The 23,479-nt window shown below is 33.1% G+C and overlaps 1 protein-coding gene and 1 non-coding gene across 8 annotated transcripts in view; both read right to left on the bottom strand.

Moving 5' to 3' along the window:
- LOC132951777 (uncharacterized) overlaps positions 1-23,479 on the bottom strand; it is a 260,467-nt gene that overhangs the window by 115,358 nt on the left and 121,630 nt on the right. The gene's annotated exons all lie outside the window — the stretch shown is intronic.
- On the bottom strand, positions 2,430-2,521 carry Trnay-gua (transfer RNA tyrosine (anticodon GUA)). The gene is given in 2 exon segments: positions 2,430-2,465; positions 2,485-2,521. It is a non-coding gene; the product is annotated as a tRNA-Tyr (tRNA).

Below are 23,479 nucleotides of genomic sequence, written 5' to 3'. Positions count from 1 at the left end.
CACGAAACAACGAAATTTTTAATCATAAAATTATGCCGTTTTTTGTTGTTTTTATTAACTATTTTAAACGCTATCGAAAACTGTTTTTTTAATTTATTCCGAACCGTATACATTCAATAATATTAGAACGAGAGATTTAAAATAAACTTAATTCAATTGGTCCACGGGAGACGAGTAGACAACCCGATATCAATTAATACGATGACTAACGTGATATTGGGTTTATAATTTCAAAAAAGTTGACCTTCGGATAGTTTATGGTGGACGTGGCGGTGATAGTTGATTGTTGTAATAATAAATATAAAATCAATTACTATAGTCTTACAAGAATTCAAACTTGAAATATTACTTATAAATCTCTAGAAAATTATCTGAGATAAATTAATTTGGTATGTGTTGAACATCATCGGAAACCATAAAAAAAAAAATAATAATAATACTAAAAGATCTATTTTTGAATTTAGTAATTTATTAGGTACGTAGAACTTTGAAATAAATGTATTATCCAACGCAGATACGTAATTATAAATCCAGAAAACAATAATTTATCATTTTACATATAACTAATAATAGTTGATAACTTGAAAATCAATATTCGTTTTAATATTTGGCTCAGATACAGACCGACTATAAATTACATTCAATGTAAAATACAATTAACTAAAAAAAAAAAAACTATTTGTTTATTATGAAACTTAGTAAAATTTAATTTGTGTTTTAAATTCTGAGCAGTGAAATCAATCAAGTGAAAACTGAAAATAAAATATCTTGCACGAATTTAATTATTTGTTTAGAATGTTTTATTCTATTTATTCAGTATTTATTGTTTTTTAGACAATCATGATATTATAGTGTACCTACCTAAATGTTTTATTAAAGTATAGATTTATCACAAACATGGAACGAAATGCATACAATTTATTTTACATCTTACATTTCGTAAATATATTTTTACAATTATGAATATTATTAAACAATATTTACTATTGTTCAAGAAATGTTATTAAAATAATAATACTTAATTATTGATTAATTAGTAAAAGAAAGACCGAGCATGAATTTATTACAAAGCTTGGAGATTTTTTTTTAAATTTAATACTTGGACTAAAATAAAAATTATACGCTGTATAGGATCTAGTTATACAGCAGTGGATGAAATTATCGTATTCACAACATCCAAAAATATTAATTATTTATCACTTATCAGTAGGTAAGCATTCAATAGTAGGGACACACAACGCAATTATGAATAATTCGATTATTTAATGTATCGAAGACAGTGACTAATGAACAGTATGGAATGTATTTAACGTATACGTCCTTCACCATAAAAATATTATAAATGTGATTTGAGTTCAAACTTTTATATTTTAAATGGATATCAAACATATCAGCGTAAAAATTAGCAATAGATGACAGACGCCGGATTTGACTAATAGATTTCATACCGAATCCTAACCGATTCGCGCGTCGGTGACTGTTCACAAAACGGTTTTCTTTTCTTCACCGCAACGGTTCATAATAATAATGATAATAATATTTATGCGACGTGTACCTATACAATCATTTTAACTTGTCAATTGTGGCGGCGGTGGTGTCGTTCGAGTACACATAGTGATGAGTGCACCTATATATCACTATATTCATAACGGCGGCGACGGCGAGCGCGAAAGCGCGAGAGGGTTGATAATGAATTACGGACAGTGAATTCTATTAGTATAAATATGCCGCCTTCGTGCCTTTTAAGAGGATTAATTTGGCCGAAGCCAAACGTATTTACCTTTTTCGACCCTTCTTGGAGCTGGCCCGCCCGCCTTCGCCGGACGGCGTATATAATGCGTACCATACTATCTCCGCGGCCGAGTCCTTTTAAACGTCTGTCAGTTTATTACTGGTAAATCTGCTGACATGCTTGTCGTTTTGTGCTTATGGAAATTACGGTGCCCATATACCAGTGACCGGGTATATAATCCGGTCCTCGTCTCCTCATCTCGCCGTATATTATTATTATATAATATTATATTATGGCCACACGGACGGACGGCCGGCCGTGGCTTCGACCTACGTCAAAAATAATATGAGACGTAGGCTAAAACACCGCAAACGCATAATCCGATTACGCCGACGATGACGACAATTCGGCCACGTCATATAAACGTTATTATAATAAAATATTACGGTAATGACTATACTACTACTATACCATCCCGCAGACGACTGACGCGAAAATATATATAAAAACAGTAAGTAGAAGGAACTCCATAGTTTAAAAAAAATTATAAAATAGAATATATCTTGTCAAAAAACCGCTATTCGTTATTATTTCTTCGACATTTTTAACAAATTTGCCATGTAGTAAAATATCCGGCCAAACCAAAACATATTATAATTGGTAATATATTGGGAGAAAACTATAAAAAAATATTGGTTCCTTCGGGCCGGATTTGAACCAGCGGCCTATGGATATCTGAGATTGTTCAACCACTACAGTCCACCGTTCTACCAACTGAGCTACCGAAGGTGTTGCTCGGTAGCTTGGTTTTACAGGTATATAAATAAATGCGCCAAATACCCGCAGTCGTACTTTCACCCGAAACGCAACGGCGTCACATTCGCCGGATTCCGGCCATAAAATACTAAATAGTGAGCTTAAACATGCGGCTCGGACGACGTAGTTAGCAAAAATTCGAGGAGAGGGTAAAAATAAATAAAACCGGAAACATTATAAAACAAAGTGCCCAGACATCACATTTGCATAGTCCGTTACTAAACATCACTATATAATAAAATATTAAATGAATGCGATGTGAGCGGTTTTGTACAATACTTCGAATGTGGTTGTCATTATATAATAATATTATAACAATAATATGTTCCGTTCGATCAGGTTTATCAGAAAAAAATTACTGATTTTACGTTATCAATTTTTCTAACGCATAAAAGTTTAAAATTAAGGTCGTTGACTTTTGAAATTATAATTTGGAAATAACTTTAAAACTAAATGTCTGGTGTAAATATAAACTTTTTAATACTTTATGTTGTTTAAAAATCGTATATTATATTGTTTCGGAATTGTGTACATCATGTTTTATAGTAAAACAAAATATAATACTCATAGTAAAAATTTAGAATATTGAATTTATTTTCCATATTGGAAAGAACAAACAATAAGTGTATAAATTTATTAAAATATATCGAAATACAATTATTATTATTATTATTATTATTATTAGCAGTGGTATAGCGGTAGTTAATATTTAATATTGTGTTTGAATAAATTATAAGAATAATTTTTCGAACAACTTTCTTCTTTTATTGATAAAATAATATTTTATTCACAATGCACACAATAACTTTTAGTTTATACATGATTTATTATAACTGTTAACATGGATCTAAAACGTTCAATATCGTTTTTATTGTTGTATAATATTTTTCCACGCATATTATTATAAATTCTCTTCAAGCCCCGTAACATCTTATTATGCAACTTTAAGGTTTTATTTACAGTACAATTTATTATTTAATCATATTATCATAATGAAATACGTTTGACGAATGAAAAAAAAAATTTTTTACTGAGTTTCAGTTATGTAAAACACAACATCTATAATAACATGGACATGTGCAGTGGGACAAAATAAAAAAAAAACAGTCCACCCGACTATATAAGGCCAGTATAATTTATTATATTATCGTAGACGCATTATATCATATACAATCAGTGATTCGATTATACCGATAAATTATGATATTATATTATTGTTATCGGCGTGATGGTCAGTTGGTAAGTCATATTTTGTATTGACGGACATTGCCGGAAAACTTTCTGGTGGGAATTCAAAAAAACCTCAGTAGGCGATCGCCGACTATAGTGATCATTATTATAATTATAATAATATTATATCGAAGTGTTTTCTAGGTGAAAGGAGTCGGGAAATTGTCGTGAGGGTTTTCTTTTTTTCTTCAGTATTACGTAATAATTGAGCTTTGCGGAAAATTCGCGAGAAGGGCGGGCGGCGCGCGCGCGCTTGACACGGCCGTGGCGCCCGGCTGACGTGTCGGCACTGCCGCGCCGTTACGCCGCGTACGGACCACCTCTGGACAGCAGTGCGCACGGTCGGAAAGTTTTGCACGCCTCCCGACCCACGCGAACTTTAGCCGGTGGTATATAGTGGCGCAAAAGTTTTGCCACCCGCCGCCCGGTCGACGGCGGCGCGCGCGCTTTACGGCGCGACCTAGGCGGGTTGATCGGTGGTGAGCGGCGGCGGTGCGGGTGCCGGGCGGGTGGCACGGTGGACGGGCAGGTGGTTAGCCGTGGTAGTAACTCGGGTGGGTGGAGGGGGTTAAAGTTTCGAAACGGTTTTTCATCGAGCAAACCTCCCCCGGTTGCCCCCTACACCCATCCACCCACCGACAACACCCGCCAACCATCGGATCACACACATACACACGCACACACGCGCGCACGCACCCACACATATACACTGTGCTTCCGAGACCCCACGGCCACGGTTTCCCAGGACCCACGACAGTTTTTCTCTTTCTCGCTCTGCACCAGCGATAGTATAATACTCGTTTCTTATTCGTCACCGCCGCCGCGCGCCCACAAAAGAGACCGTCTCATATATATGCGCCGCACACACCTGACCCGTACAAACTGTGTACAACGCGATCTCTAGGTTTTTTTTCTTCATATAATATAGGTAGGTACGTCGGTACACGCGATACGCGTATTTGATACCTACAGGCGGGTATTATCGTAACTTAAAAGATTTGGCAGAGAGAGAGAAGAAAAAACGATAGTAATAATTCGTGTTGTTTTTACCTAAATAATTACAATATATAATAGTGTCGCGTCCACAATACCGCAGCGGTTTCTCCGCATCACTATAAGGTTTTTATTACCCGCCTCGACCTAGTTTCGTCTCTATCCAAGCGCCGTGCGTAATACTACCGAGAACGACGACGACGATTATATGTTTCGACGTTATAAATGCGTCTTACATTTTAGATATATCATAATAATATATGATGCAACGTATTAGCTTTCGTTTGCATTCGAAGAGATCGTTCGATAATAATAATAATAATAATAATATGTATTTGGATAACATTCCATTCGTAGACGCTCTCAACTGATTAGCCCATGAGCAAAAGCGATAAATAGTTTCACACTCGGATAAGTCGACTATATTGTAATATTAAAATTCCGAACCTCGCGTGGATTAAACACATTGTTGATGCAGTCTCTAGTAAATGTAATTTCTAAAATTGTATTCATCCAATTTAAAAAACGATTACAAGTGAAAAATATAATCTTCAAATGGACATTACACTGGTAATAAATAATAACATTTACCACATATGAAAAAAATATCGAGTCATTATTATTGTTAGGTCAACCAAATAGCGGCGATTGATACAAATAATGTTTACACAAATATAGTTGGAACAAGAATAAATCAAATTAGAACAAATTAAATAGCTTTAAAATATAGACTAAAAACTAAATAAAAATGAAAACATCAAATTATTACAATCTATAATAAAATATTATTGTTTTATTGAAAAAAGTTATTAGAACAATAAGAGTAAGCTATATTTATTTTCATTTTTATTTTTACAGATAATAATTATTTACGTGAAGAATAATTTACTATTGGATTGAAGATATTCAATCAAAACGCAGTGAAAAAGACTAGTTTTTATTTATTTTATTCAACAAGACCAACCAAGTACATAAGTATAAATGGTTGTAAAAAAAAATATAAGTAATAAAATAAACTTCTTATGGTAAACAGCATCGGATACTGAACAAAAAGCACGATATCTATTACATTAATTTTTTCGTATTTTAGTGAACATGGCAATATTCTACAGTCACATAATTCAATTTCGTTTATCGGATAACGGGTTGTGAAAATATAAGCGTGCGGGTAATGAACTTAAATAATACGTTCAAAACACGGTATTATATCATTATATTGTTTTAACCGGTCAATACACAATACGCAAACACATCGCATTCTGCTAACAACAATAGTAATAAAATAATAATAATAATAATAATAATAATGGTAACAACGATTTGCGTGTTTTCGGTACGTCGCGATAGATGGCAAAAATAATAATAATGTATATGAAGAAAATTTCGGGCGACGCCTTTACTGCGGTAAAATTGTCGATATATTCAATGGTACAAAACACGTAATAATATTCTACGTGTATACACACACACACACGAGAGCACGCGCTTGTGCTGCATACGAGTTATACGTATAATAATATATGTACGGAAGACTGTTTCGGCGGCGGATATACCCCCGGGGAAAGTATCCCTCGCGGGGAACTTTGCGAAACATTAACGTTGTATAATACGCGTACTATATCGGAACCCACTGCCACGACGGGGGTGTAGGGGTGGTTCACGGGGTTGCGATCGGTGGTGTCGCGCGAATGACGAAGGGTGCGAGGGACGCGGAGAAATTTTCTTGCCATGGCACACCTGTAGCCGGTCGCAGGGACAGGGTCCGAAGCACGCACTACGGCCCGTACGGTTGTCGTCGACTTCGACGAAGAGGGTGGCGCACGAAACGTATACGTTTGTCCGGCGTGACGTGTCAAACGTCGTTAAAAAACCGTCAACGTATGTATGGGGTGGGATGGGCGGTGGGTAGAGGGTGAACGTCGCGGCCACACACGGTTTTCGGCTCTCAAAACGGCGGAGGCGGCGTAGTCGTATTATTAGTTTGTGATTTACGAGGAGACGAGGACGGAGGCGGCTACGACGACATCTGCTGCTGCTGCTGCTGTGGCCCCGGGTCCACTGCTGCAGATCGTGACTTAAACTTTCACACTCACTGACTGGCGAGTGGAGGGGAGGGACGGCGGCAGACGTGCAAAACGCGTTTTGAAAACGTTTTAATCGCCACGTGTGTCACCAGAGCTTTTTAAAAAAATAAAATAAAAATAACATCCCCCTCCACGGCATGGGTCTTCGGCGCGATCTTTTTTCCCTGCCGGCGAGTAATATAATCGCCACGGCGTTTTGTCGTATTCGTTCGTCTCTCTGGATGCCATACTAGCAGAGCCTCGAGAGGGATTAATTTTAGTGTACATTTAAACACACATAGTGCTCCGCAGCCGAACGAGTGTGGTGCGCTCGTATTATATTATATAATATTATACATAGGGGTGGACACGCCGACAAGATAAAGCACGCGTTGACTAATTGACCCGAAGTCCCGAGCAGACGATAAATGACCATCTTTCGGATACCCTTCCACGAAGGTGGGTGGCATCGGCGGTGGGTGTTTAGAAAGGGTAGCGCGGGCCGGCGGCGGACACTAATGCGACCCGCCGCTGATGCTATGTATGTGCGCACGGTGACTCGTGCCAGTGCATAAAAGACGACCAAACGCGATCGTTATCAATCCGGTTAGCGGCGGCGTCACGTTATCACGACCATACAATAATAATATAATATTGAAATACGCACACGCGTCCACGTACGCGTAGTCTCGAATCAGCCCGCTCTGGCATATCGAATCGAAATCTTCACTGAAATTTTGCGTATTCGCTTTCAGAATTTCTTAGTTATAGCCGTTTATAAGCTTCATACAAAATATTGTTGAGTGTGCCCCGACTTTACGTAGGTCACCCAAGTTGTTCTGTGACATTTTTAAGCCAGTATCAAACCGCAATAGCGCGTTATTCAGGAGAATTTGCTAGTCCTGTTTCAGAATTCGCGAGTAAGCCCGTAGCTCTAAAATGTCGAGTAGGTGTATGTGTGCTAATTCCACGCACGACCCGCGTTTATTTCAGACGCAGTGAGAACGGCTGCGGCGCAACATTATATTGAAAAAAATATATAGCTCTAAATAATTACGGAAAAATTGAATGGATTAATTGTCGTGGGCCAATAAATCATGCTTGAGAGACCTCTATTAGCTCACTATTCCTTCATTCATTAATATTATCCGTATGCATAGTCAATTTTTATGTCGCATAAGATATAGTTAAACATTTCTTACGTGACACATAAATATTATGTCACACAACGACATCGGTTCATCTGATTACCTAATTCGATATGGTATTTAACTAACGATTATATTTTTCTACGCACTCTAAAAAAAAAAACAAATGTATACTTCGATAAAGGTTTAACGGTGTTCCTTGGAAAATATAATTTTTGTAATTGACTTTGTTCTTACATTTTGATTATTTACTACGTATATACTAATATAGTTATATACGATATTCGCATACATCAAAATTATAGCCCATGTGTTCCAATGTCATAATCTTGTCTTTCAACCCCTTTCGCATCATTAACAAAGTTTTACAGTTGGTTGGATATCAGCTTATTGTGTTCTACCCACGACACTACATTATTATACGTATATACACAACTATAATATAATTCGAGACAATGAATAATTTTAACAATATCCTCGTGCAATGCGTATCTGGATAGTCATGTTTAAGTACATGATATTATTATTATAATGCAAGATGTTGTGATTAATCCATCAATTAATACAATGAAGGGTTAGGCGAGTCATAATATAAAAAAATCAGATTATTCGTCAGTATTACATTATGCGAACACGGGTCTGAATTTATTACAGAATCCTAGAAGTCAACCACTATACGACACACAGTATACCTAATCTTATGTATCAATTATCAATTAAAAAATGGTTTTATAGATTTTTCAATTGATGTGTTTTGTCAATATCTTAATATATCTATATAGACAAATAAAAAATCTGTACGTTTCACTTGTACACTAGAAAAATTACATAGCAGGTGACTATTGAACACGCGTAGAGGAAAAAAAACTGCTACCTATATTTTACGTTGTTATGTTCTGACTTTCGAGAACCCCCAAACGTATAAAAATCTGAGGGGACTGGTAAACCCTTTCAGACAGTTGCGAGGATGTTATGTTCAAACAACAACCCTCGAGTAAAAAGCTGCCTCGCGTTCGTGTAATACCACTATCAACATACGGTGTACAAAATTCTGATTTTTCCCCTATACCTACGTGTCCCTGTGGATATCAAAAAGTTGAACTATTTCGAAAAAATACATGGACTGGAAATAAAAATCGAATGTTGTAATAGATTTTTGTACGGGGAAAAACCCCCGTTTTTACGTCACATCGGTGCTAATATTAAAGACAGTTTTTTTTTTAGTTTTAGTTTTTAATTTAATGCTTATAGTGAGGTAGTTAGAATTTTCTAAATCACACACGAGATTCAAATAATCAAAATAACTCGGTTTTTAAGCTGGTAATATTATAAAGAATAATTCGCCATTAAAATTCTTATTACAAAAAACATTACTCAAACACTTTTCCATTCGAATATATATTTTTGTCATTTATGATTTCTATAGTAAATTTGTGAAATTAATTAGCCATTAGGTATATATTTCAATATTTGTATACGTTCTGTATTGAAACTATAGTAAGTAAGTAGGTATATATATTATATATTATTTAATATTATCGTCTAACTAATAGAAACCATTTTATAAGCATTTATGAAAATGCAGTGTTTTGTATTTTTTTACAATGAATTTGGCGGACACTGGTCGTTCACGTTTCGGACGCGACAACATAATATTGTTTGACAAGCGCTGACATAATATCATCTGTGCACAGTAAGTAGGCAAATTCCGAAAGAGAGGCACAAACAAGCGCGCGTGGTACGTGCCACGTGCGTCAGCGTCGTTAAAATCGCACACTCCCCTGCAAGCTAAAGACCGTAAACATAATACGCGTATTAAATAATTAAGGTTGTTTTAAGTCTCTGCGTTATGTGTGTCTTATATTCCATCAATGTCAGCGTCTCGGCGATGATTACATTTGCCATATCTGCGCCGCCCACCGTCACGAGCACCACTTTAACATATTGCTCCGACCAAAGCGTATCCAATCTCAAGTGTAACCATCATAAAATAATGTAACGTATAATGTTCGATCCATGCACGTGATATGATAGATTTGTGTGATATTATTGTTTTATATTTTTAAATATAAATATTTTTATGGCCAGAAAATGAAAAAAAAATATACAATATAATATAATAGGTAGGTGTTTAGACAATATTATCTTTTTTTTACTATACATTTTTATGAAATTGCTCATTGTGGACCATTATTGTTACACATACCAACAACTTTATACTATATCGATAAACCACTCACCTATATTCATAATTAATATAAGTTGCAGTTTAATTTAAACAATTAGTCTGCGAACTGTATAAGTAGCGGGTATTCCATTCGGTCGTTTATTGAATGTAATGAATTTTATTATAAATGGTAGGTACCTTACATGTTTTTACTTATAATGACATTTTGAATATTAACTATTTAGTATATTTATATTACCACCCATTTTTCGAAAAAAAATCCCCTTAATCGAAAAACAAGTATTTCTCCAATCTGCCTTATAATATAATATTATATGTGTACTCGTTATATTATGCTCTCTCACTGAACGTCCGACGATGGTTGACATTTTTTTTTTCAGATTTGAATTCAAGTGTGCGAGAGTAAAATAAAATAAATATTATATAGGTAGGTATGTATAAATGAGTACAATGATAATTAAACGCATATAATGATATAATATGACGTAGGTATTTGTATATGTATATATATATATATATATATAATATATACAACCGCGCGTGCATAAACAATACTTGACATTCAGATCGGATTTGTTTTTAATTGAATTTCGGACAATAAGCCAATCTTCGGCGAGGGGAAACGCGCATGCTGCACAAGTGCATCTTAAGGCCTCTGCACCGACGGGCAGAAAACTTTCCAGACGCGCAGGCAATAAAAAACTAACCGCTGCTCGAGCTTCGCCGTCTATATATACTACGGTATGGACTCTCATAATTATTGTACGGTGGGGGCGTGGTGGTGCGGAGGTGAGGGCGAGTGCATAAGACGGGATTTAATCGTATTCCGTCGGCACGCAATGTGCAAAAAGGCGGCTGACCGCTATATAGAGAATTGAACTTAATTAAAAACCATGGAGGGGTCAGCTTCGCAGGAGAGAGAAAAGGCTAATCTAATTTTCCTGCTTTTTAGCCCCTCCTTTTGATTAGTCTTAAGGCCGATTGACAAAAGTTTACTTTTACAACGACAAAGCTACCGAGAAGAAACGTTTGTCCACTTAATTTTGCACACACCCTCCCCGATCAGAATGACCCATCAAAGAGCAATCCTTTTATCCGAACCATTTGTCCAAAGACACAGTTTTAAAGGGGTAAAACCCATTTTAATCTTAATTTCTCTTACCGATATTTTAAACTGCTGTAGTATAATATTGTAATGTCAATCAGATGGCATTCATACTTTTTTACAACCATCACAATATTATGGTTACAACAGAAAGAAAAATTAAATAATATTCTCATAGCACTACATAATTGTATATTTTCACTTTTAAAAACGTTAATACGGGAATTTAATTTAGTTCGCATTAATATATAATTTTAAATTTTGGCTTTAAATATAGAACATTAAATGCATATAATATATATATTATACAAGGTTATTTCTATCCATCGGGATAATCTAAACCAGTGACCTATACAAAACTGAATAAGGACAAAATGTACGTAGCGTCGTGGCCGTTTTGACGTGGTGACGATTAGGCGTAAAAAAAATATAAGTAGTAAAAATTAATAATCAAAATACAATATCAAAAACAATTATTTATTAGAACACGCCAAAAATTAAGCTGCAATATCAGATACAGTTATACTTATTCATATTATTTATATATTTTATACTATATAAATTTAATCAAAATGTTATAATACATATTAATTAAGTCAAATAGTTTGGCTGATTCCACGTAACGATTATAAAATTCGGAAGTACGTACCTAATGTTCAATTATTATAAACTACAAAGTACGATACGGTACTTTAGTTGTATTACGAACATTACCATTGATTTTATAATTTATAATATATAAAACAGAACTAAAACATAATTTTTAAGTAGAATCACCCAAAATATTTTATTTTATTTCAATTAATTTTGAATTTTTGACATTTTTAAATTTTTCTTTAAATATTTTAATGCTGATCTAATAGGTATGTTATAGTAAATATATTATTTTTTTTGATATTGTATTTTAATTGTTTAATTATATATATTTTTATTGATTGAATGATTTATTATTTTTTTTTTTACGTCCGTTTGTCTAGACAGACACAAAATAACAACGAGTCTATTTCTTAAGTTGTAAGGTACATACACAATTTTTTTCCGAAGTTTTTAAATATATTAATAATTATCATAAAATATAATATACATCACCATATGCTTAAACATAGAAATAATTGTCATTTGATGCTTTTATGATGTTCTGCCGTTTTTGTACATTTATTTAAGTAATTATATTCATAATAAATAATTTTCGGACCTGTAACAAAAAAAAAGAAAAAACATTAACACCTTGTGTTTTTAATATCTAACTAAATTCGTAGAAAAATTTTTTCATCAAAATTCAAATTTTAAAACGACACTTGATCATTTTTGAACAACGCAGCTTCATAATTTTAAACTGATCTACAAACACAATATTGTTTTATTTGTTCAACTAAATAGTTATATCAATGCGTAAAACATGTTTAGAACGTTTAAAATCATTATAATTATAATATTAGTTAATTATTATTATTTAAACATTAGTATGTAATAATTACCAATAAATTTAGTAGCAATAGTGACATAATCTATAGGCAGGTAATATATATAGGTACTATATTTTAGTTAGTATCTTCTACATATAAATGTGCGCTTTAACTATTTGCTTAACTACAGTTCAACTAAAATTATTATTCAAAATAAGTCGACTATTGTTTCAATGTCAAATGAGATACATTTTTCCTGACAGATTTTTTACGTTTGTATAAAGGGAGAGCAGTGCAGATGACCTGCTAAGATTATATACACGTGTATATATATATATGAATATTTTCACCCCATAATAATTGTTCCGAAAAACTGACAAGTTTTCGCCCCTGTAGGTTTTCTCAATTATCGCCATTGTCTTTGCTCATAGTCCTTTTGTCCCTCCTCAAACTGGGTCCCTCCAGAATCTCACAAATATTTGCATAAAAACAAGGAACCAAAAATCTTATACTTAATTCTACCGGGTTCGAGACAGTCGTATGCCGAGGGTTATTATTATTATTATTTCGGTCTCTTTTTATTCCTTGCACACCATTCAATTTCAACCACGGAACGCCTAATTTCCTTTTCCTCGTTTTTTTTTTTTTTTGGTTCCCTATTCTCTTCTCGTCATTTGTCCCACAAAGCTCGGACAATAATCGTTACGACACCGTCAAATAATAAGTAATAAAAACTCCCAACTTGTTGAATTGTCTTATTTATATTGAACACACAGCCATTGTTTTCACATTAACGTATACGTAGTACACTGCAAGTGTAATAATAACCATAATAAAAACACTGCGTAATACGGACTTCCGACATTTCCTCAGTGTTTCCTGATATAACGCAAATAGTATTTGCAACAGAATCTTAGACTCCACCGGAAACAATCTTACAAAGTAAATTAGAACAACTTATTAGACCGGAAAGTTTAATTAATTAAATATAACTTATCTATGTGGTAAGTTTTAGTGGCCTTTTGATATTATAATTCTTGTACATTAAATATTAATATTATCAAAGCTTCACCATCCCTATAAGCGTTTGTTCTCTCTCAATAGTCACGCTAAAGTGATACAATTGTAACGGCACAGATATACTCAACTAACTGATAATTATTCTAGAAATATATAGTATAAATACTAACTACGTATATAATAATTTACAATAATCGTATTCATTTTTAGTATAATAATAATTGTGTTAGGTTATATTATGTTTATATTTTGTTGTTTTATTTTTAATTTTTATGATTTAGACGGTATGGCATATTTAGGAATTTGTCAAAGGGAGATATTATATTGAATAATGCGTAAAAACTAAAGAACACGAAACTTATGTGGAAATTAGATTAAAAAAATACTCAACATTTAAATTTTATATTATAGATTCTGAGTGGAACGATGAATGTATTGATTTTAAAATGATGCGTGGTTTTTTTTTTTTTTTTTTGTGTCTGTCATCACTTTTTAGGACAGTAAAAGTGCTTGGATTTTCTTCAACAGTAACTTTTCTGATAGGAAAGTGAATCTAGTTGGTACTTTGGGGGGTCAAAAGTAAAAATTTCCCAGTAGTTTTCAAAAGCAACGTGAAAAACAAAAGAAAAATTATTATATTATATCATTGAATTCAAATTTAACACCATTCATTACAGTGACCCACTTGTAACATACTGTACAGCAGAGCGACATCCGCTTACCCACCTTTTTTTAATTTATAATAAAAATTATAATTTCCCGTTTTTATTAAAATGTTTATTAATTATATTGACAACCTCAATTTGTAATTTTCTGTGAATAGACAACAATACCAGTCCATTTAATCAGTCATTACAAATAAAATTAAATTCAAACTAGTAATACTATTAGTTTATTTAGGAGAATACTATAATCGAAACACCTTCATAGTGGTTTCTAAGTCTTGATTTTTGTCTGTGTCAAAACAGGAAAATGTACAGGTAATGTATTTTTATTGGCAGACGTATTGTAGGGCATAAAATTATATGATTGTAGAAATTATATAATCAGTTATTATTGAGTATTCTATATTTTTATCACAATGATCGAACAGAATCTTGTAAGGAGCTTTGTTGATATCATAACAGTGTTTTTATCGTTCTGACTAAAGAGTAAACAAATGTTGAAATGTGAATTTAAATATAGTAAGTCAGAAAATCAGTAGCTTTCAACTATTTTTTCACAACAACATCCTAACTTAAATCTAAATTAATGGCGACACACTTAAACTTAAGTAGACTTTTTCCATTAATAATAATCATTTATATATCATCGTCAGTTAACCGGTTGCAGCCTATATTTAAATTTGTTGTGTTTCATCTTTCTATGTTTTCCATGTTTAATATTACATTTAATTCTGTAATGTAATCATTATCTTAAAAATAATATTGTTTACTAATGCAGTTATAATTATCATAAGTATCGTATACATTACTTGACCAATATTATGGCATGTATATTAAAAAAATAAAATAAAATAAATATTATGCGATAAGTGAATGGAAAGTATTCAGCCATTGATGATACTTTATATTAGGTATGACGTATGTTTATTAATAATAATAATATTGTTGGAGATTACGACTCCATTTACGCTTCAGACGTCTACGAGAATTACCAGTAATTGATGTGGAGGATACGTTTTGAATTAGTGGATTTAGACGAGATGATAAACGATTATGGAATCTCTTATAGAAACATTTGGCTTTTTCATAATATTAAACAGTTTAACTCAACATACATATTTTGTTTACACGGTATCTGCGTAATGGACGCACGTCGTTCTAATTATTTATTTCGGTATGGTACATTAATGGAATGTCAATATTTAAGAAAATTATGAATATTGCAATGTACAATGTGGCAATGCCTTATCTCGTGATAAATACACAGACAGATGGTAGTTATATGTTATTATAATAATATCGTAAGTTCAAAAAAACACTGAGCGAAAACGAGCTGCTGTTATAGACAAAACTGTCCCGTATTCTCATTTGCCGATGGCAAAACGACGGCGATAACCGCGGTATAATCGGTCACGAAAAAAATATCAAAAAAAAACCATGTCGTTATAATAAGTCTTTATAATATTATCTCGTCAGTATATACCAGTACCCCTCACAGAAAAACCTCCACCCACTCACCCATACACCCCACCGTCATCCGTTCGACACCGCGCGTCGCGTCGGGCCCCCGAGCTACACGGGCCGGATCTTGCACACGCTTTTTCCCTAATTAGCCGTCTGAGACTACAAGATAATGTACTTCACGAGCATAAATCTTTTCCGTTCTTCGTGCGCGCCTTCCTATATACAACCCCTGCAAGTCGCCGACCCCACGGGCCACCATGCCGCGAGGCGTTCACCCCCTACCCCCACACATATATACATCACCATATCCACCCCCAACCATCACCTTCATGCGCGCAGTACCACCATCACCATCGAGCTCCTTCCGCCGTCTACTGGCGTTACGTTAATTGGCACCAGATTTTCCCCGGAAAAACGTAACGCGCGACCGGATATAAACAGATAACGTTTTGATAACACGACTGTTGTTTTTCAAGGCCCCACTCTCCTCCCCCAAACTCTAACATCCCCGCCGCGTCTTGTCCCGAGTCTCCGTGTGTCTACCGCGTGTTAAGTAATATTATTACGCACACACATCGATGTAACGCGTGTAAACCATCACCCACCGTACCTACTCATACCGAACATCGCCTGCTCGATCTGAAGTTCCGCACAGTGTTCGACGACGTACTCTCGTACTTGTGTATATGATATATTCTTTAACAATATTATGTTGTAAACAACTTATATTGGAGGGAACCTTCCCCGAACAACATGCGCCACTCATATTATTCGTCCTCGGCATACGCGTTCCGTTCTACGCGCCCAATACGGATAATATATAATAGTTACATAATATAGTATTGTAAAATATAATACGACACATAATATAGGTACGTCTTGATAATAATTGCATTGTGTACACGCGCATTCGGTTCTCCTAAAATTATGATACCGCCAGACACGAACAAATAATATTGAGACACGGTTCACAGTCAGAACATTATTATTAGGGCTCGAAAGTTGTAAGAGCTAATACAACTTCAAGCCCTAATCATTATCCATTAGTATGTATTTATATAGTGTTAACGATTTGAAAGCGCTATTTCAGGCGGCCCTAAAACGATTTCTTTTCAACGATGAGGAATGTTTTATTTTCAATATATTTATACTAGAGGGGACTGCCGTGGAAGACCCGTCCACAAAGGACATTGAATATCTCTCGTCGTGTAGTAATCTAAATTCCGTGGCTTCTCGTCGTTTGTCCTTTCCAGAACTCGTGTAGCCTCATTGGACGTGCTTAAAGACTTAGTAGTGCACGGATGGATTTAACCATTTTAACCTCACATTGTTTCAGCTATTGTATAACGGATGTATTTAGTCGTACAGTCTTAGATTCACGGCGGACTGCGGAATGTAATATATTTGTCTTACAGCAATGGTAAGTTTTTTTTTGTTGCTAAACAACAAACATAATATAATATAAAGAAATTGAAACATTTTAAAAATGTGTTATGTTTACTGATTTATTTATTTTTAAACTGTTTTTTTAGAATTGAAGAAGTAATAAAATAAGACGTCGGACGGCTTTATTAGTATTTTATATTCTTACTGTGGGCAAATCAAAATTTGAAAACTCGTTTTCAAAATTGTTTTGTAGTCATCGAAATAAATTTTGAATTTAGTGAAAAGTATAACTGTCGATGATGATATTATTTTATGAGCTATAATAATACCTATACCGATGGTTAAAAATTAAATTGTTACACAATGCCACAGGGCACAGATCACCTTTGAACGTTCATTGGGAGAAACGGAAATATATTTTTCATATTGGCATTTAAATTTAAATTTAATGGGCATCTAATAATTTTCCTGTATATAATAATTAATAATATTATAATATATCAAATACATATTTTCTAATTTTGGAAACAAAAAATGGAAATAGAAATAGAAATTAGTCATCATATCATATTTAAATATTTTGTTCTGTTATACCTATTATATTAGTGTGCACTTCCCTATTAGAGTCATAAATATATATTTTTATTTTATATGCTTATTTCTCGATTACGACTTGTAACACATAAAAAATAAAACCGATTTTTCGTTCGTATATATTTAATTAGCTCATAAGGGATTTTTATGTGTCGACAGCTGTATTATCAATATTATAGTTTGATTATTTATCGACAATTTACATCAAATACTGTCGTGAAACTTTGCGCTTTCTTATCGTTTTGGGTTAAAACTGGTGTGTGTGTGTGGAAACCAACAAAACTGATGAAACTATTGAGCAGTCGACCAACAAGCAATAGGATTATGTCCCGATTGGATTTTATTCAGTCACGTCAGATAGTTAATTTTCAATATGCGCTTGTTAAACCGCGAAGCAGTTGGAAAAGTACGTACATTACTAGTACTTTTAAACTTCTGTTAGGGATTAAAAAATAATGGCGGTAACAGGTATTTACAGTTAATTTAAGCCTTTGCAGATTACGCGTGGCGATGCTCTTTACAGATTATTTCATCAATATTTGTTAAAAAGCCATTACATCTTGGATTTAATCTGAATTTTAATATACCTAATACGCGTATTGCGGACCCGAAGTAGTTATTATTTCTGGTCTAGAAAATGATGTTAACTTGACCGTTAGAATAAATGAACAAGTTTGACATCGGAAATAATGTGTTAAAGAAAATATTATTTTTAACATTTATTAATTTTATTATAATTTTTTTTATTTTTATTTTACACAATAATAATATACAATCTGTACAAATTATGCACAATTAGCATATTTGATAAGAGTTACAATAATACATGAGTACGTGAGTAAGAAGCCACCCACTAGTGGCATTTGACTGGGTATTTTATTATCATAATCAAACTATCTAGTACATGAACATACTAAATCAATACTAAATAAATGTTGACGATTTTGAACAAAAATAATGTGTAAATACGACACAATATTTTAATCTATTATTTCTATGTTTTGAATAAAATAATATTCATTATTTGTAATTGTAACCTATATTATAGTAGTTACTTGTTAGTTGTTAGGTATATTATATTAAACTTATCGTGAAACTTTTTGTGTTTTTATGAAATGTTATATAGAAGCCGTTCAAAGTTTGATAATATATAATGCAGTTTGTTTATTAAGTAACATATATAAGTCTGAAGAAATGCAAAATAGTTGCTAACGATTCAACAAGTAAAGAAAACATATTTTAATTAATACTTACTCATTACCTAGTCATGGCGTGTTGATCAATTTAGACGTAATATTCACATTTAAGTTAAACAAAACGTATCTACTACTTACAAATTAAATATTATTTCATTTTAAAAAATGTATAATTAAGAAAGTAAAATCTATCAATAATAATTAACAACGATTTGAAAAACGCTCACACACAGTTGTACCTTTATAATATTATGTAGGTACATATTATGTTAATAATATGTATATTAGTTTCATAAAACTGGTATTTATATAATATTATTTAAAATTTTAATATTATAATAATATATAAAATATTAAACTATGTGCGTATAATACATTGTTTATATATTTTACCAAGTATAACTTCCATAATACTTTTTAAATCTACTTATGGGTATATAATAATAAAGTTATTGTCATGCTTCTAAAAAGTAATAAAGAATAAACTAGGCTGTGCACACACTTCTTCACTCCCCTCAAGTCAATAGCCCTCATAAAACATTGCCATTTATGAGTTTCCGTCCCTAATAAGAACATTATTCCGGGATTAAATTGGCCCCACTCCGCCAAAAATTGACCCGGAACGTCCTCAGTTGGAAGAAATTATATTTTAGAAGGTAATATTTCATTACCACGAAGAGCACTATTTTAAACCAACCATATACGCGTAAAATTAAACACCAAATCATAATAATAATATTAAATTCGATTAAAATTAAAATTAAATATAAATTAAAATAAGGTTAGGTATTTAGGTGTGAAGTGTGAGGTGTGGTAAATGAATAATGGCATGTCATCACACAAAATGCATTATACCTTATTGGTACTAAAATATTGAAAGTCATTATTGCTATTTTTTTTATTATTATCAAGTGATTTTTATTTTAATAAAAATACTAATTTTTGTTTAGTTTTATTTTGAATACAATTACGTGTTAAATACAAGATATTAGAATATTATAAATTATGGGTACTTTATGATTTTTAAGTTCATTTTAAATGTTTTAATGTATTTTACCATTGATTACCAATGTGTAATTTTCGAGTAATGAATACTTAATAAAAGATATGATGAGCAATGTTGATTGTACCATATTTATGAATATTTAAAATTTTTAACATATTAAGATATTTTGATTGAACAAACACTAAAGAAATGTACAACAATTATTATCATTATTATTATAGTTAACAGAAGACCAAGATAATAATAATATTATATTCTCACACAATTTATCTCTAATATACCGAAAGTAAGAACAGTAGTTAAGTGGAAGCATTATAAGGCTACACCTTTCATATAATTGAACTCTGTACTATGATTCAATTTACCTACTATGAAGCATTATTTTTGGTAAGTAGGAAGTAAGACCTATAGTGATAACTACAATTGTATAATTGTTATTTAAAATATAATATTTAAGATCCTTATAGACTATCTGCCCCTGGCTGTACGGTAATTATATCTACAGAGTTCCACGACTCTCCTCTTGGAAATCTTATATATAACTGGCCATTCCCTGGCCACATTACATAATTCAAAGCTATATGAGCCTGCAGCAATTATCTGTATAACTAAAAAATATATGGAATTTAGTGATGCATTTTACATTTTTGCGTCACACTTACCCCACATACTTTATTAAGTATTGCATATCATTTTATTTTACAATCACTTATAATAGTAGTGCAATGATAATAATTGTTGTTAATTTAATTCCACTGACATCGCTGAAAACAACCATTACAAAAATAATAACAACTATATAGGTATATAAACGAAAAAAAATTATATTATTTGTCTCTTGAAATAGGTATAATATAGGTAGGTACTCCAAGGACCAAGAGTTTTTCGAATATCATCGTGCGCGTATAAGAGTAACCACGTCATTCGGTCCAAGACCACGAGAAACATTTCGTTTCTTAGTATTGACACCGCAAATAACACGATGGGGGGCTGGGGCCGATAAGTTTGTCGTGCGTTTTCAAACTTGTGTTCTGAGTGTGCACACACGAGCGGCGGCCCGCGTATAAACGAATTACCGGTGTAGCAATATAATATTATATTAGATATTATATCTTTGACGACCGTCGTTGATAATTTGGTACTCGAAAACTTCTCGTCTCGCACCGCACCGCTGTGAAGTATATATACTAGGTAAATGCTGGGTGCTGCGACCGAGTCCAATTTATTATAATAACGCTATTGTTGTTTTTTCATTTACGTACCTATATGGATTGCGTTGACGACGAGATGTCGTGGCGACCGGGTGTGCGCATCACGTATATAATTGCCGCCGGAAAATATCGCGGCCGAGGAATCCGAGAAGAAACCTATATCAATCCCGTATATTATAACAACGGTGCAATAAAGATTTCCGGGGGAAAAACAAAAGCAATATGAGGAGGATAATGACCGCGGAATGTCTCCGGGGCCGGGCGGAAGGGTATGATGGGGGCCATTAGTTCGAGAGGATATTTTTGTGCGCACCGTTATTGGGTTTACGTGATGGTCGCCGTTTAGGAACAATAATATAATATTATATTGGTTCACGAACGTTTGTGCACGCGCGCAAGTGTGTGTGTGTCGAGTGTGTGTCCACGTTTATAGTTGCAGTCGTTTTATTGGAAATTTTCGGTAATCATGGGGACGAGTAGGTTTTTGAGAAATTTGGAAGGAAAAAAATTAATCGGTGGGGTGTGTATATAGCGTATTATAGTACTCATAACGAGTGACGAGAGTCCTACAAATGGAGGGCGATATTGGATATACGTCCGAGGGACTGCTGCAGGACAGTAATTTATCAAATAACTTGTAGAGCCGTTTGCGGAGGTAATGATTCGTTAACGGGTGTTTTTGTTGCGACATTCCTCCGCGTTACAAATGATGTCCAGAAATGGGTTTTGCCGACGACGAATCGTACGATATTATTTTTATGCGATAAATCTTACTCCGTCGGCATCGTACTGCTACACAATGTACGCGTTTCACTGTGAATCGAAAAACTTTGATGGTGTTTGCACTGCTAAGCTCTGTTAGTGGCACAAACCGATCTAACCGCACGGTGAATATATACAAAGCTACCCCCTTGGGGTGTGTCGAATGCGTATCAGATAATAATCACCGGTCGAATAGACCCTGCTGTAAAGTGTCAACAGTGACTGACGTTAAATATTAATTTTTTTAAAAGAAAAAAACATTTATTTTTTTTCCACAATTCGTATACTAGCTGTTACGACCATGTTATTGGTAAACGAAAATAGTTCATTTATGCGTTTTAATCATATGCATAAAGTATAATATGTACCAGTTAAAAAAAAAATGTTAAAATATTGATTAGCACAATTTATAGCAAATATAGACTCCAAATATTACAATATAAATATATATATATTATATATATTGAGCTTATGAGCTGTGCAGTTCTAGGAATCATTGGCATTCATGAAAACATTTTAACACCACTGAAATAATTTAAATTATTAACTTGTCATTAAGAAACACGCAACAGATCGTAGCTGCAATATGATGCCTGCAGTTGTTGTTTTTGGTGATAATTTTCCAAAATGTCCACAATTCTACACAATTTGAAAATTGTATTTTAACGGTTATTTTTAATTTAAAAAATGAAGACTTTCTACTGCCCACATTAAATTCAAATTTTTATTTTATTTCTAATAATGGTTTAAGATAATTTCTAAAAACTATCTTTGTTATTAAATTATCATTAAAAACAAACTATGAAGTTAAAGATAATAATATTGAAAAACGGAGTTCAATGCGGGCTCAAGGGCGTCCGCAAGAATTTGTCAAGGGGAGGGCAAAATATTTTCTTTTTTATATTTTTTGTCTCACTATCCTATTAGTTATAAAGTATTTCTGTGACATGTTTTCTTTCGTACGGACAATTGTCCTTAGGGAATGTAAAAATATTTATGGATTATACGTACATAGTTAGTTAAAACTTAATCTTACAGCATTAATTTAAATTAATTGTTATGTCATTTTGAATTATCAAATACATTATTTTTTAATAATTAAAATGTTACCGTTGATTTTATAATTTTAGGTAATTTATAAAATTAAATATTTCTAGCTTATTCAGTCATTGATACCACAAACTTGAAAAGTTGTACTATTGTAGGTATGCCATCTATGAATACTTAATTTTTTTATTTAAAAAGTAAAAACTTGGTTGACATTGCAGTTTTTCACTTGGTCCCACCACTTCATCTCACAATCTACAAAAGCAACGTTCTTAGTTCTGACTCTGAATCGAGTGAAATAAAAATCACACTGTGAAAAAAAAATCTTTTTATTTTTAATTTAAAAAAAGTTTATATAGTGATATTTTATACTACAACGGTAATGATTAAGGTAGGCATTATAATGCACTTTGAATTGCTTTCCAAATCTACGCGATACTCGTTTTA

Source organism: Metopolophium dirhodum, chromosome 9 (assembly GCF_019925205.1).
Source record: "Metopolophium dirhodum isolate CAU chromosome 9, ASM1992520v1, whole genome shotgun sequence".
Lineage (NCBI taxonomy): Eukaryota > Metazoa > Arthropoda > Insecta > Hemiptera > Aphididae > Metopolophium > Metopolophium dirhodum.
This window is presented reverse-complemented; position numbering and strand designations above follow the sequence as displayed.